The sequence below is a fragment of the Pinus tabuliformis genome, chromosome 4_1 (genome assembly GCF_031772625.1).
Source record: "Pinus tabuliformis cultivar Carrire ecotype Pingquan chromosome 4_1, CPIR1, whole genome shotgun sequence".
NCBI classification, from domain to species: domain Eukaryota; kingdom Viridiplantae; phylum Streptophyta; class Pinopsida; order Pinales; family Pinaceae; genus Pinus; species Pinus tabuliformis.
In genome coordinates, this window is record NC_142303.1 from 200375613 (window position 1) to 200386157 (window position 10545).

The 10545-nt window shown below is 35.6% G+C and overlaps 1 pseudogene; it reads left to right on the plus strand.

Moving 5' to 3' along the window:
- Positions 1-722: 722 nt before the first annotated feature.
- LOC149174916 (N-terminal acetyltransferase A complex catalytic subunit NAA10 pseudogene) lies at positions 723-4414 on the plus strand (annotated as a pseudogene).
- Positions 4415-10545: the final 6131 nt, after the last annotated feature.

Here is a 10545-nt window from a genome sequence, read left to right on the forward strand (position 1 = left end):
TGAAAGGGAAAATGATTGATTCATTTGAGGCATAACATCCCTACTCAATAAGGTGATTAAAAAGGATTTTCCAAAAGGTTCGACAACGCACCTCATTTTTCCCATATTCTTGGGGGAGATAAAAACATTGCCATGAACTACAATATAATCATTATCAACCTAGTGTTTCCCATGTTGATTGTAGGAATTACAAATAAACAAATGAAAAGGGCAAGTGACACATAACAAAATAGGCTTACACATTAAAGACAAAGAACTTTGCTGTTGTTTTGTCGAGTCCAAAAAATGTCTTTAACATCGTCTCAAAGGATAAACAATATGAGAAGCTGATGGAAATGAGGCATCCCAATAGTTGGAGGACAATAGTAGACAAATTACATAAGTAGGTAAATGCTAAAATCAAAATTGTATAAAGGAATTCATAAAGTTTCAATAATAGCATTAGGGTGAAATGTGGTTGCACCCTCTTCTACACAATGTTTAAATTTTTATGCCAATAGGCATCTTTCACTGTGGGCTTGGGGTGGGAAAACCCTATTCACCCTGCCCAATATCAAGCCTTCATTTTCGTCATCCTCATCTGAATTATAAATTTCCACGTGGTATTAAATAATAATCCTTCAATTTTTTTTGTCCTCCTCCCAATTATAAATTTCGATGTGGTATTAAATAGTGATTGCATCTGCCCATCACGTCTCCGCCAGATTCGCAAGCAGTGGAAAATGGGGACAATTCTAGGTGGTGTTTTTCATGGCTCAGCCCATCGTTACGTGACCAAACAACAAGCATATGACTATCGTGTTAATGTTGACTTAATAGGTTGTTGTGAACTAGACCACCTCACCACCGAAGGATTTGCCACGAATCTGGTTCTCACAAGCGCACATGTTATCAGTAGGTTAAGTTCATTTTCTCAGGATTGAAATCGCCAAGGGGTTTCAAATTGTTATTGAATTTGGAGGATTTGGGATGAAATTGGTTTAATTATCACAAAGTGAGTAGAATTAGGTCTGATTTAGGCTATTTAGGATGCCTGCTTTGAAGATATTTTGAGGGCGCTGGGTTTGAAGAAATTGTTGTTATGTTTTTCATGCAGTGTTTCCACACAATCTCCATGGTGGAATGGATGTCTAGATTGTTACCATTTTAAAATCCACTGTTATACTATAATGAATCTTGTTATAATCACCATAAATTTATTTTGATGATCAATTTTATGATAAAAAAATTCTATGTCCTGCAGGGTTCTTTGGACAATTTCACATTTAGTTGGTTGTATGTTAGTGCTTTGCTTTGCAAAATCAAGGTTTTGGCCTTAGGCCAAGGATCCCCCTACCCTACTTAGTTTATCACTTCCTCAAACGATTGAGGAGCTCGCCATTCCTACCATGTATGATTTCAGGCATGTTCGAGCCGACTAGGAGGTAATATTCACTTGAAATTGCAGTATCTTTCTTCCTTACCATTTTCTCTTTGCATTCCATGTTTTTTTTAATGCCATTCTTTATCTGTTGATTTTATTTTATGCAGGTAGGGTTTTTGAGGTTCTATTTTTCTTCATTCTCATTATTTCCTCATTCACATGAACATGCACCCACGACTTCAGTTTTGTAGCCATGGCAGACTATTCAGCAGCTAACGGAGGGACCAGAAGTCTATGGCAATGATGCGGTAGAGTGAAAATTATGGGCAATGACCCACAAGATATTCAAACTCTCAAATACAGGGTTAACCTATTCATTTGAATTTATATTTGTGTCAGGAGATGGGATAACAGGTATCCATCTTCAATGGTAACTCTTGCGAGTGTAATTTCCCCTGACAATAAGCAATTTCCATCGATTTCCCTACAATGTCTTTAATACATCATGTACATCCTCTATTTCTGTGGAAGGAAACCCTAATGATCTAGAGAAATATGTAGGCACCTTTATGTTAATTCTTGCCATTAATGCACTTCTTGACAATGAAGGTCTTGATTTTCATTCCTTAATATAAGAATTCACCCCATGTTCTATATTCTTGATAACTCCCTACATCCCTTGGTTCCTAAACATATATAAGAAACATTAGGGGAAATATTTCTATTTGGTCTCTATTTCAGTTGCAATCTGAGATTTTGAAACAATTCATGTTCATCATTATTTATATCCTCTAACCTGCATGCTTTCTTTTTTTATTAATGCGATGCTTATTAAACAATATTTTTTCTTAATCTTCAATTGGAATAACACCTTCTCTATTTAGTTACAAAAGTTTTCATTTTGGCATCTAGAATATGTTAAAGATAACCATTCTAAGAAACTACAAATATTCTTGCTAGGCATGCTGAGATCAAACTATTTTTACATTTTGAATGACTTGGTCTTCAATTGAAATAGAAGTGTGGGCTTTACAACCACATGGAATCTTTTGAAACTGCTTGGTGCTTGCTACAAATTATCTGTTTTCATGCATTTTGATTTGAATGACATATAAGGAACATAATATTGAGTTTTGTGCATATATCTCACTAGATGCATACGGGTCTATACAAGTTGATTATGAGAGTGAGTATTTTAGGATTGAACTCATGATTGATACTATTCATGAAGAATTTGGTCAATGTGCTTCTTCATAAAGGAAGCATCTGTGTGAGAACAAAATGATTTTAGAGTGGTTTCAAGGTGTTTTTATCTGACTGATTCTCTGTTAACATTAGTGAAATGAAATCGATCTCTTATTTTCTAAACATTTTTCTTTATTTAATAGATTTTTAAAATTTGATTTATATTTTGGGGTTAATGTTGCAAGGGTGTACCATATCCTTCACTCTTAAGACACAACAAACCAAGACGTGTTGACCTATACTATTCCAGTTGGTGCATTCAAGAAGGTATTTCCTATTGCATTCTTTGGTGATTTTTGAGCAAAAAATTTTGTTTGTAGTCTTTAATTGTCAGATCCTTGTATTTACATATTTTGTTGTTTAAATTTTCTGTTATATTTTTATAGTGGAAGAAAGGAAAGGAGATGGACAATTAATGTGAGGTGATTATATTTCATCATGAAGACATGGGAATGCCATGGGAGATTGCAAAGATTGGAGTCTGCCAAGGAATGTGGGGAATTATCAAGAATATAGAACATGGGGTGAATGCCTATATTAAGGAATGGAAATCAAGTCCTCCATTGTCAATAAGTGCATTGATGGAAAGACTTAACACAAAGGTGCCTACAAATTTCTCCAAATCATTAGGGTTTCCTTCCATGGAAACAAAGCATGTACATAATGTATCAAAGACATTATAGGGAAATGGATGGAAATTGCTCATTGTCGGGGGAAATTACCCTCACAACAGTTACCATTGAATATGGATACATGTTATCACAGCTCCTGACATAGATATGAATTCAAATGAATAGGTTAACCTTTTATTTCAGAGTTTGAATGTCTTGTGATCGAATACATCTCTGTCAAAAATATCCAAGAAAAACCTAAGCGAAGAGGAGAAAGAAGATTTACTTGTACGTAAGGCACATTTTTAACCTTTCACTCAAACCCCTTCATTATCTACAAGATCAAGATTTGGATTTGAGATCTCACCTTCCACATACTGAACTTGCCATTTATCAAAGAAAGTGCTTACTTTGGAAGTTGTTTCTACCTCACATTGATGAATATTCCCTACTTTCTCATCTAGAGATGCTAGGTGGGTCTCAAGAGCCTCTTAGGGTAGAGCGAAACAAACTTCCAGAAGAAAAAAATTGATAAGGTTTCCGCCCATTCACAGATTCAAAATAAAACCTACAAAAATACGAAAACTTTCCAATAAAGGGAAAGTAACAGGGAGGGTTTAAGTAGTCTATTATATTCTAGGGTTTAAACATTTTCAGTTGCAGACATAGTTTTCATTCTCATAGCTACTATGGAAGACTTGCTTTCCATGTAGACATGTAATCTGATGTGGCTGCCAGAGAATACCAAATGAAGTAGTATTTCTACCATATCCTCTCATGGTCACAACTTGTCTATGTGATTGAGGATTACAATAAGAATATGGGTTATGTTCCCACGAAAATGGATGAGGATTCCACCGAATGCCATGGCCATATAACTTCTTTGGTCGTGTTGCGCACGCACAGGAAACTGGGCCTCGCAACGAAGCTCGTGACAGTGACCCAGAAGGTTGAGTATGTTTCTCCCCATATTTGCAAGATCAACCGAGTAGTATTCAATTTGTATACCCATACTCTAGGCTATAAAATCAATGATATAAAGGCTAAGTACTATGCCAATGCCGAGGATCCCTATGACATGCACAAATAATTGAAAGTGAAGTCAGAAATTAAGCATCATCATTCTGGGGTGTGTTGCGGTGGACATGGAGACGAGAAGTCATAGGCTGGAGAGGTTACACAAAGTAAGGAATGAACCTTAGAGTTTCTTTTCAGATTTGCAGGTTGTTGTATATACTTGGGCTGCAAATGATAATAGTATGTTTGTATTTTCATCATGCGCTTTTTCATTTTCATTTATGGTTGGAAGAGTTTCCACTATATTCATGAGCTATCAACCTTTATTAGCTAGATTCATGTGTGTAGGTTTTCTAACACATTTACATGGTATCAGATCCCACATGTTGCTAGATAAAAGGTTAAAAATTATTTTATTTTGCAGGTATTACAGCTTGGAGATTGAAGATCGATAGAAAAATGGAGTTTCCCAAAGAAAAGATCCTAACATCATACAACTGTCATGAATGGAAGGACCAAATGCCCCGATACCTTCATCTGAAAGGGTTGTATAGGATTACCATGGCTACAGAAGTGGAACCCACTTTAGCCATAGAGAAATTGAAGTACCTCAACCACATGGATGAAGCCCATGGATCCATATGCATGTGCATCTCCCCAGAGTTTCAGTTTCATCTATCTGCCTACAATACTCCCAATGAATTAAATCTTTAAGCATACTTACACTCTTTCTTTCCTTCCCTTTCCTCCCTTATTATTAATAGACTAATCATCAATCTCTAACATTTGTGAACGTAAATCAACCATAGATTTTTGTTGAAGGAGCTCCCCCTAAATTTCCACATTTCTTGTCCCCTCACACTAGGCTCCCCTCAATTACTTTACGAGGCCACTTGTTGCTCCTTACCAATATGATTTTTTCCTTCTATCTACTCCTCTCTTTTATAGATATTTTTGAATTTTACTTGCATGGTTGAAGTACTTGCCCTAGGATTATTTTTCTTCCCTCTAGACCCTGTGAGGGCCAAGGGATGATTGTAGTATTTTGCCTTTATGATTGAGATTATGATAACTAAAACATTTTATGTGCCAAATAAATTGAGGAATTGGCTTGAAACGTTTCCTCATATGATTTCTATTATTTTTTACATAAGCCCTACAATCAACAGATTTATGCCCCAACTCATTACACTTGTAAAAGTACCCATAAAAGAAATTTTGTATATGAAAACTGATGGGGTTCCTTGAGAATTCAACTCTTTCTTGTCTAGGGAACATATTGTCTTTCTCCTTCTACAATTTGTTGCAGTGTGTCCAAATTCCTTAGAACTAAAACACCTTACATTTCTCAAACACTTCCATGTCATCTACTCCAACTTTTGATTTTGATTATGATTTTCTTCATCTCCCCTGGAAGTTTCTACTCTGGGTTTCTTAAAAATTGACTAGTATACTCAGATTAGATTCAATCCTCTCTCTTATAATTCAAATTCAAGTTTCTTGCAATGATTGATTTGATCTTTAAGAAAAATATTTCCTCATATTTAGTCTTCCTCACCTTTTGGAACTGAGGATTTAGATTAGAATTTCTGTTTTTGAAATCATTCTTTCTCTCCTTGAGAATCTAGAGAAATTACTTCATATCTCTATTTTGTGAAGTGAACTTCTCAATTAATCTTGTTTGAGATTTATTTTTTACTTCAAGGGTGACTAGTCTCTTAAGCTCTTCATCTTCATATTCCTGCCCTCCAAATACACCTTCCTCATCTCTTAAAGAATCAACTGCAAGACAATGATCATCAACTTCTTCAATGACCCCAAAATCATCATCACTCTATTGGCAATCACTGAAAATATTGTTTTCGATACCTTTTGATGGACCTCCAAATTAGAGATAAATTAATTCCCATATAACCATACTTGAGCGCACTAAACCTCTATTTTTGGATTAGATGAGATATTTTTAACTTTAATATGTTCATTAGGAAGGTTTAGATATAATTTCATATTTGTGCCTAATATTATTTATTTTAGAAGAATATTGTGATAATAATGGGAATATTATGAAGATTTGGAGGAAGAGATAATTTATGGACTTTATCCCTACTACAAGAACATTAATACTGGGTAAGAAATCAATACGATATTATGAAATTATATCACAAATTTTGGAGCACTAATTGAGAAAATCTAAGAATGTGATCCATGTCATTTAATGCAAATTCCTAAAACTTCATCTTTTCAAAGAGAATGATTCCTCATCCTTTTGTATAATTACTAATTCAAATTTTCCTCTAGAGGTATCTAGAAAACTTGTATTTTTGCAGCTCCACTTTCATTTCTAGTAAGGATGTACTTGGATTGATTCAAATAACGATGTTTGGTGACATTTTTTGCTTCTAAAGTTTTTTCTCCTTCGTATGACTCTATGTATCCTTGGGATAGGTCATCCCAAGAGCCTCAAAGCCATTTGTTTATAATTTGTATTTCTTCTTTTAAGTTCTTATTGAGATACATCTGTAATTCTTGTTTTTCCTATTTATGCATTTAGTATTCATGACTATTTTGTTGTAGGATTGGGTTAAATGATTTAGGTGAGTGGTTTTGAAGGTTACTTAGAGATTCAAAATAATGATTCATCCTTACAATAACTTTTAAAAGTTGTATTCATCATTGAGCTACTTGGATGGGTTTACTAATTCACAAATGTAGATTTTCTTGAAGTATCTTGTAATAAAAAGTAGTAATTTTCCTTTATTTTTTAGAACTCGTTAATGAGATTAAATTGAGTTTATTCCACTTGAATTATGTAATAATATTTTTCAAGCTAATAATAAAATTTATACCATTTTATTTGCACTTGATTGGGTTAGGCATTTGATAGATTAACTAGCTCACTAGTTCTTTAATTTATGTCTTGTAGAGTAGTAATTTTATGCTCTTTTTAGCGCATTTTAGCAAGGGTATTTTGGAGTGATTCCACTTGTAATGGACTCCTAAGACATCCTAATCAATAACAATTTTTCTCTTATCCCATTTTCATTTCATTTACTTGGTGATTCAGTGAATTATCTCCTCGTGTGGCAATTTTGTTTTGCGTGTAGCAATTCTATTTCGCACATGTAAACTTGAACATATTTGCTCCAAAATATTGGTTTTTATCTCTTGTCTTGAATCATAACCCATAGGCTCTAAATCCATGATTAAGGAAGAATAAACACCAATTACAACATGCATTTTTATAGAGTAGATTAGGCCTATTTATTTGAATTCATGTTGTTAGGATTTCAATTACAAATTGTTGTTCTTGCCTAGGATCAATTTGATTTCACAATATTATTTCCATTTCTTTCATTGTTTTAGGCTCCGATTTCATGAAATTCACTCCATTATATCAGATCAATGAAATAAGGACATATTTTATATTCCACATCAAGCTTGGGTTGATAATTAAAATTGGTAGCCTTGGGAGTTGCAGCATTATTGTTGCAATACTTAGGTTCATCACTTTTCAGAGTCATTTCTCAGGAGGTGTCAAAGTATGCATTGTTTTCTTCCCTAGTTGATTCATTTTCTTTTTTTACTTTTTGTGAGAACAAAAAATATTTTCATTAGGCATATTTCATTTCAAAAACAGAAAATTGCATTGCATTAGCATTCTTATTCAACACAAAAAATTAAAATACTTCTCTAATGTCAACCCCCCTGCCATTTGATCATGTGGTGCAGTAAGAGCCACATGACCATCCACTTTTGTAGGTAGAAGAAGAGGAAGTTACACATGAGGTAGAAGGAATCAATGGAGATGATGATAATGAAGAAGCTCCTCTAGATTTCCCATTCAAGATAATGATAGCAACGTTCATATGAACAACATCCCTCCATATTTCCTTCCCAACTTCCATGGTATGAGTTTAGAGGATCCAGAAACCTTTGTCTTTGTAAATCTTATAGTGACTTTCTTTTTTTTGGTTGAAGCAAGAGTCATATGTTATATTTCATTAACCAGTGAATAAAATACATAAAATACAACATTCCACAAGAAGCTATGGACCAAGGAAAAACTATCTGTTACCGGGCTAAAGGCAAAAGCCCTAACCCCTACAAACCAAACCTCAAAATTCTCAAAAGAGAAACATTGTGGAAACCGGCTAGCAGGAATCAAGAGTCAAACCTAGATAGGAACAAATGTGCCAATCTATAAAGATCTAATGTCCTCCTAACTCACAAACCTACGAATATGTAGAAGGAATAGAAAATACGCTTCCCACCGAGAACATTTTGCATCCCACAATAACGCCTCCCTCCTTTTCCTAACTTGTATCTTTAATCTCAACCATCGAACCTCCTAGCCCAATCCAATGGCTATGGCAACTTTCGCAGTGCTTAGAAGGACGAACCTTACCCATATGGAGCCACCAACAAGCTGAATCAATCCCAACTGTAGATCTACCTTGCTTGATCCAATGGTTGAGGATAATATTGCATCGGTCTACTTCACCAAAGAATAGTGTGTGATGAGGGCAGCATTCCATTCGACCCACTGCCACGTAGAGCTCGTTGAAAGGAATCACTCCCAAATTGGAAAAACCACTTCCCACTTGCAAGGCCTGCCATCACCAAAAAACCACCCTAGACGTGGAATTGTGAACAAAGAAGGAAAACCCAAGGTTTCGAGGCCACCGAGAGTTCCCGATTTTTGGCTTCTCATTGCATCTACTCTACCTAAACCAGTGTGAGATGAAGCTCCCGCCATCCTGCCTATCATCTAAAAAATAAAATCACCTAGGCTACTATGTCTAGGAGTTGATATGAAAGTACCAACCCGGGTTGCAGCCTGCTAAAGACCCGACCGTGAACAAACTGCTATAATCATAAAGCTACTGAGTCATCTGGACCCCGCCTCCATGGATCTATTCCTAAAGACCATCCTATCTTCATCTTCTTGGTCGTAAAAATTTTCCTTTAATCTATTCTGAGGTAGCTCTTGCTAGTTCATCACAACCCTATTGTCTATGTAGATCACGCCTTGATTGGCTAGAAGATTCACTAATTTATTGGTCGTTCTTCGTACATGTTTGAAAATGAATCTTCTAAGCCACTAGAGGTGACTCTTAATCCACTGATATACCTAGATCATCCTCCAATTTTGAGAGGATATTTCCGACTTCATACCCCAGCTGATTCTCTTGATCGAGTTAATGATTAACTCAGAATCAACTTCAACAATCACATTTTGGTGGTTATCCTGAACCAGGAAATCTAAACATTACTCCATAGCCATTAATTCCACCATATTGTTGGTGGCCTTTCCTAAATGGCAATAGAATATAAAAATATACTTCCATTTTCATCCCTTAACACCCCTCCACAACCTGTCATGCTCGGCTTTCCTTTTGAAGCTCCATCAATGTTGTATTTCAAAAAACCCTTAGGGGGTGAGATGCCAGAAATCTAGCTTAGAATCCAATATTATTACCTTCCTATCTAGGCCCTGAGGAAAAGGTCCCTGCAACCTCAGCTGACTGAGAATCCTCAATTTTGCTACAGAAGGTGGATTCTTAGGGAGATTTCAAACTATAGTGCCAACTGTCTCCACAAGCTATTTTAAGATCAGTTCATAAAGGCATTGGGGTGGTTTCTTTTCATTCTTGAAGATTCTATTGTTCCTTTCTTTCCAGATATTCCAAATAATGAATCTTGGTGTGAGAGCCCAAGCTAAGCCAAGAACTTCATAATATGAAAAGTTTCTTCTCTAGTTGTTTAGTGTGTTGATAATACTCCCTTTGTCCCTATCAGTCGATTGGAAAATGGTTGCAAAAGAATCCCACAACCAATAGGTAAAAATTCAATTGTTGAGAAGGTGCTCCATTGTTTCCTCTTAGGCTTCATAGAGATAGCATCTGGAAGGCCCCAGGACACCCATCTTCCGAAGGTTATCCCAGGTCAAAATTTTCTTATGCTGAACCAACGAGATGAAGAGTTTAATTTTCATCCAGCCTTGATGCCTCCATAGGTTTTGCCAAATCTTATCTGGAACATGGGAATCCAGTCGAAGGAGTATGAGTTTTGCCTCCTTAAGGTTAAAGGTACCCTCATTTTTGTTCCCCATCTCATCTAGTCATACCCCCTTGACACTAAAATCTTCCATTTCTCTAACACTTTCATTAGTGTTTCAGCTTTTTCTTTCATGGGGTTGTCATCCCTAAAATCAAAGTTCTTCCAGATTCTCCATTTTCCTATACTATTGGTTTGGTCCCAAAAATATTTTACCTTAGTTAGCCCTTTACTATCTGTCTCTTCCTTGAG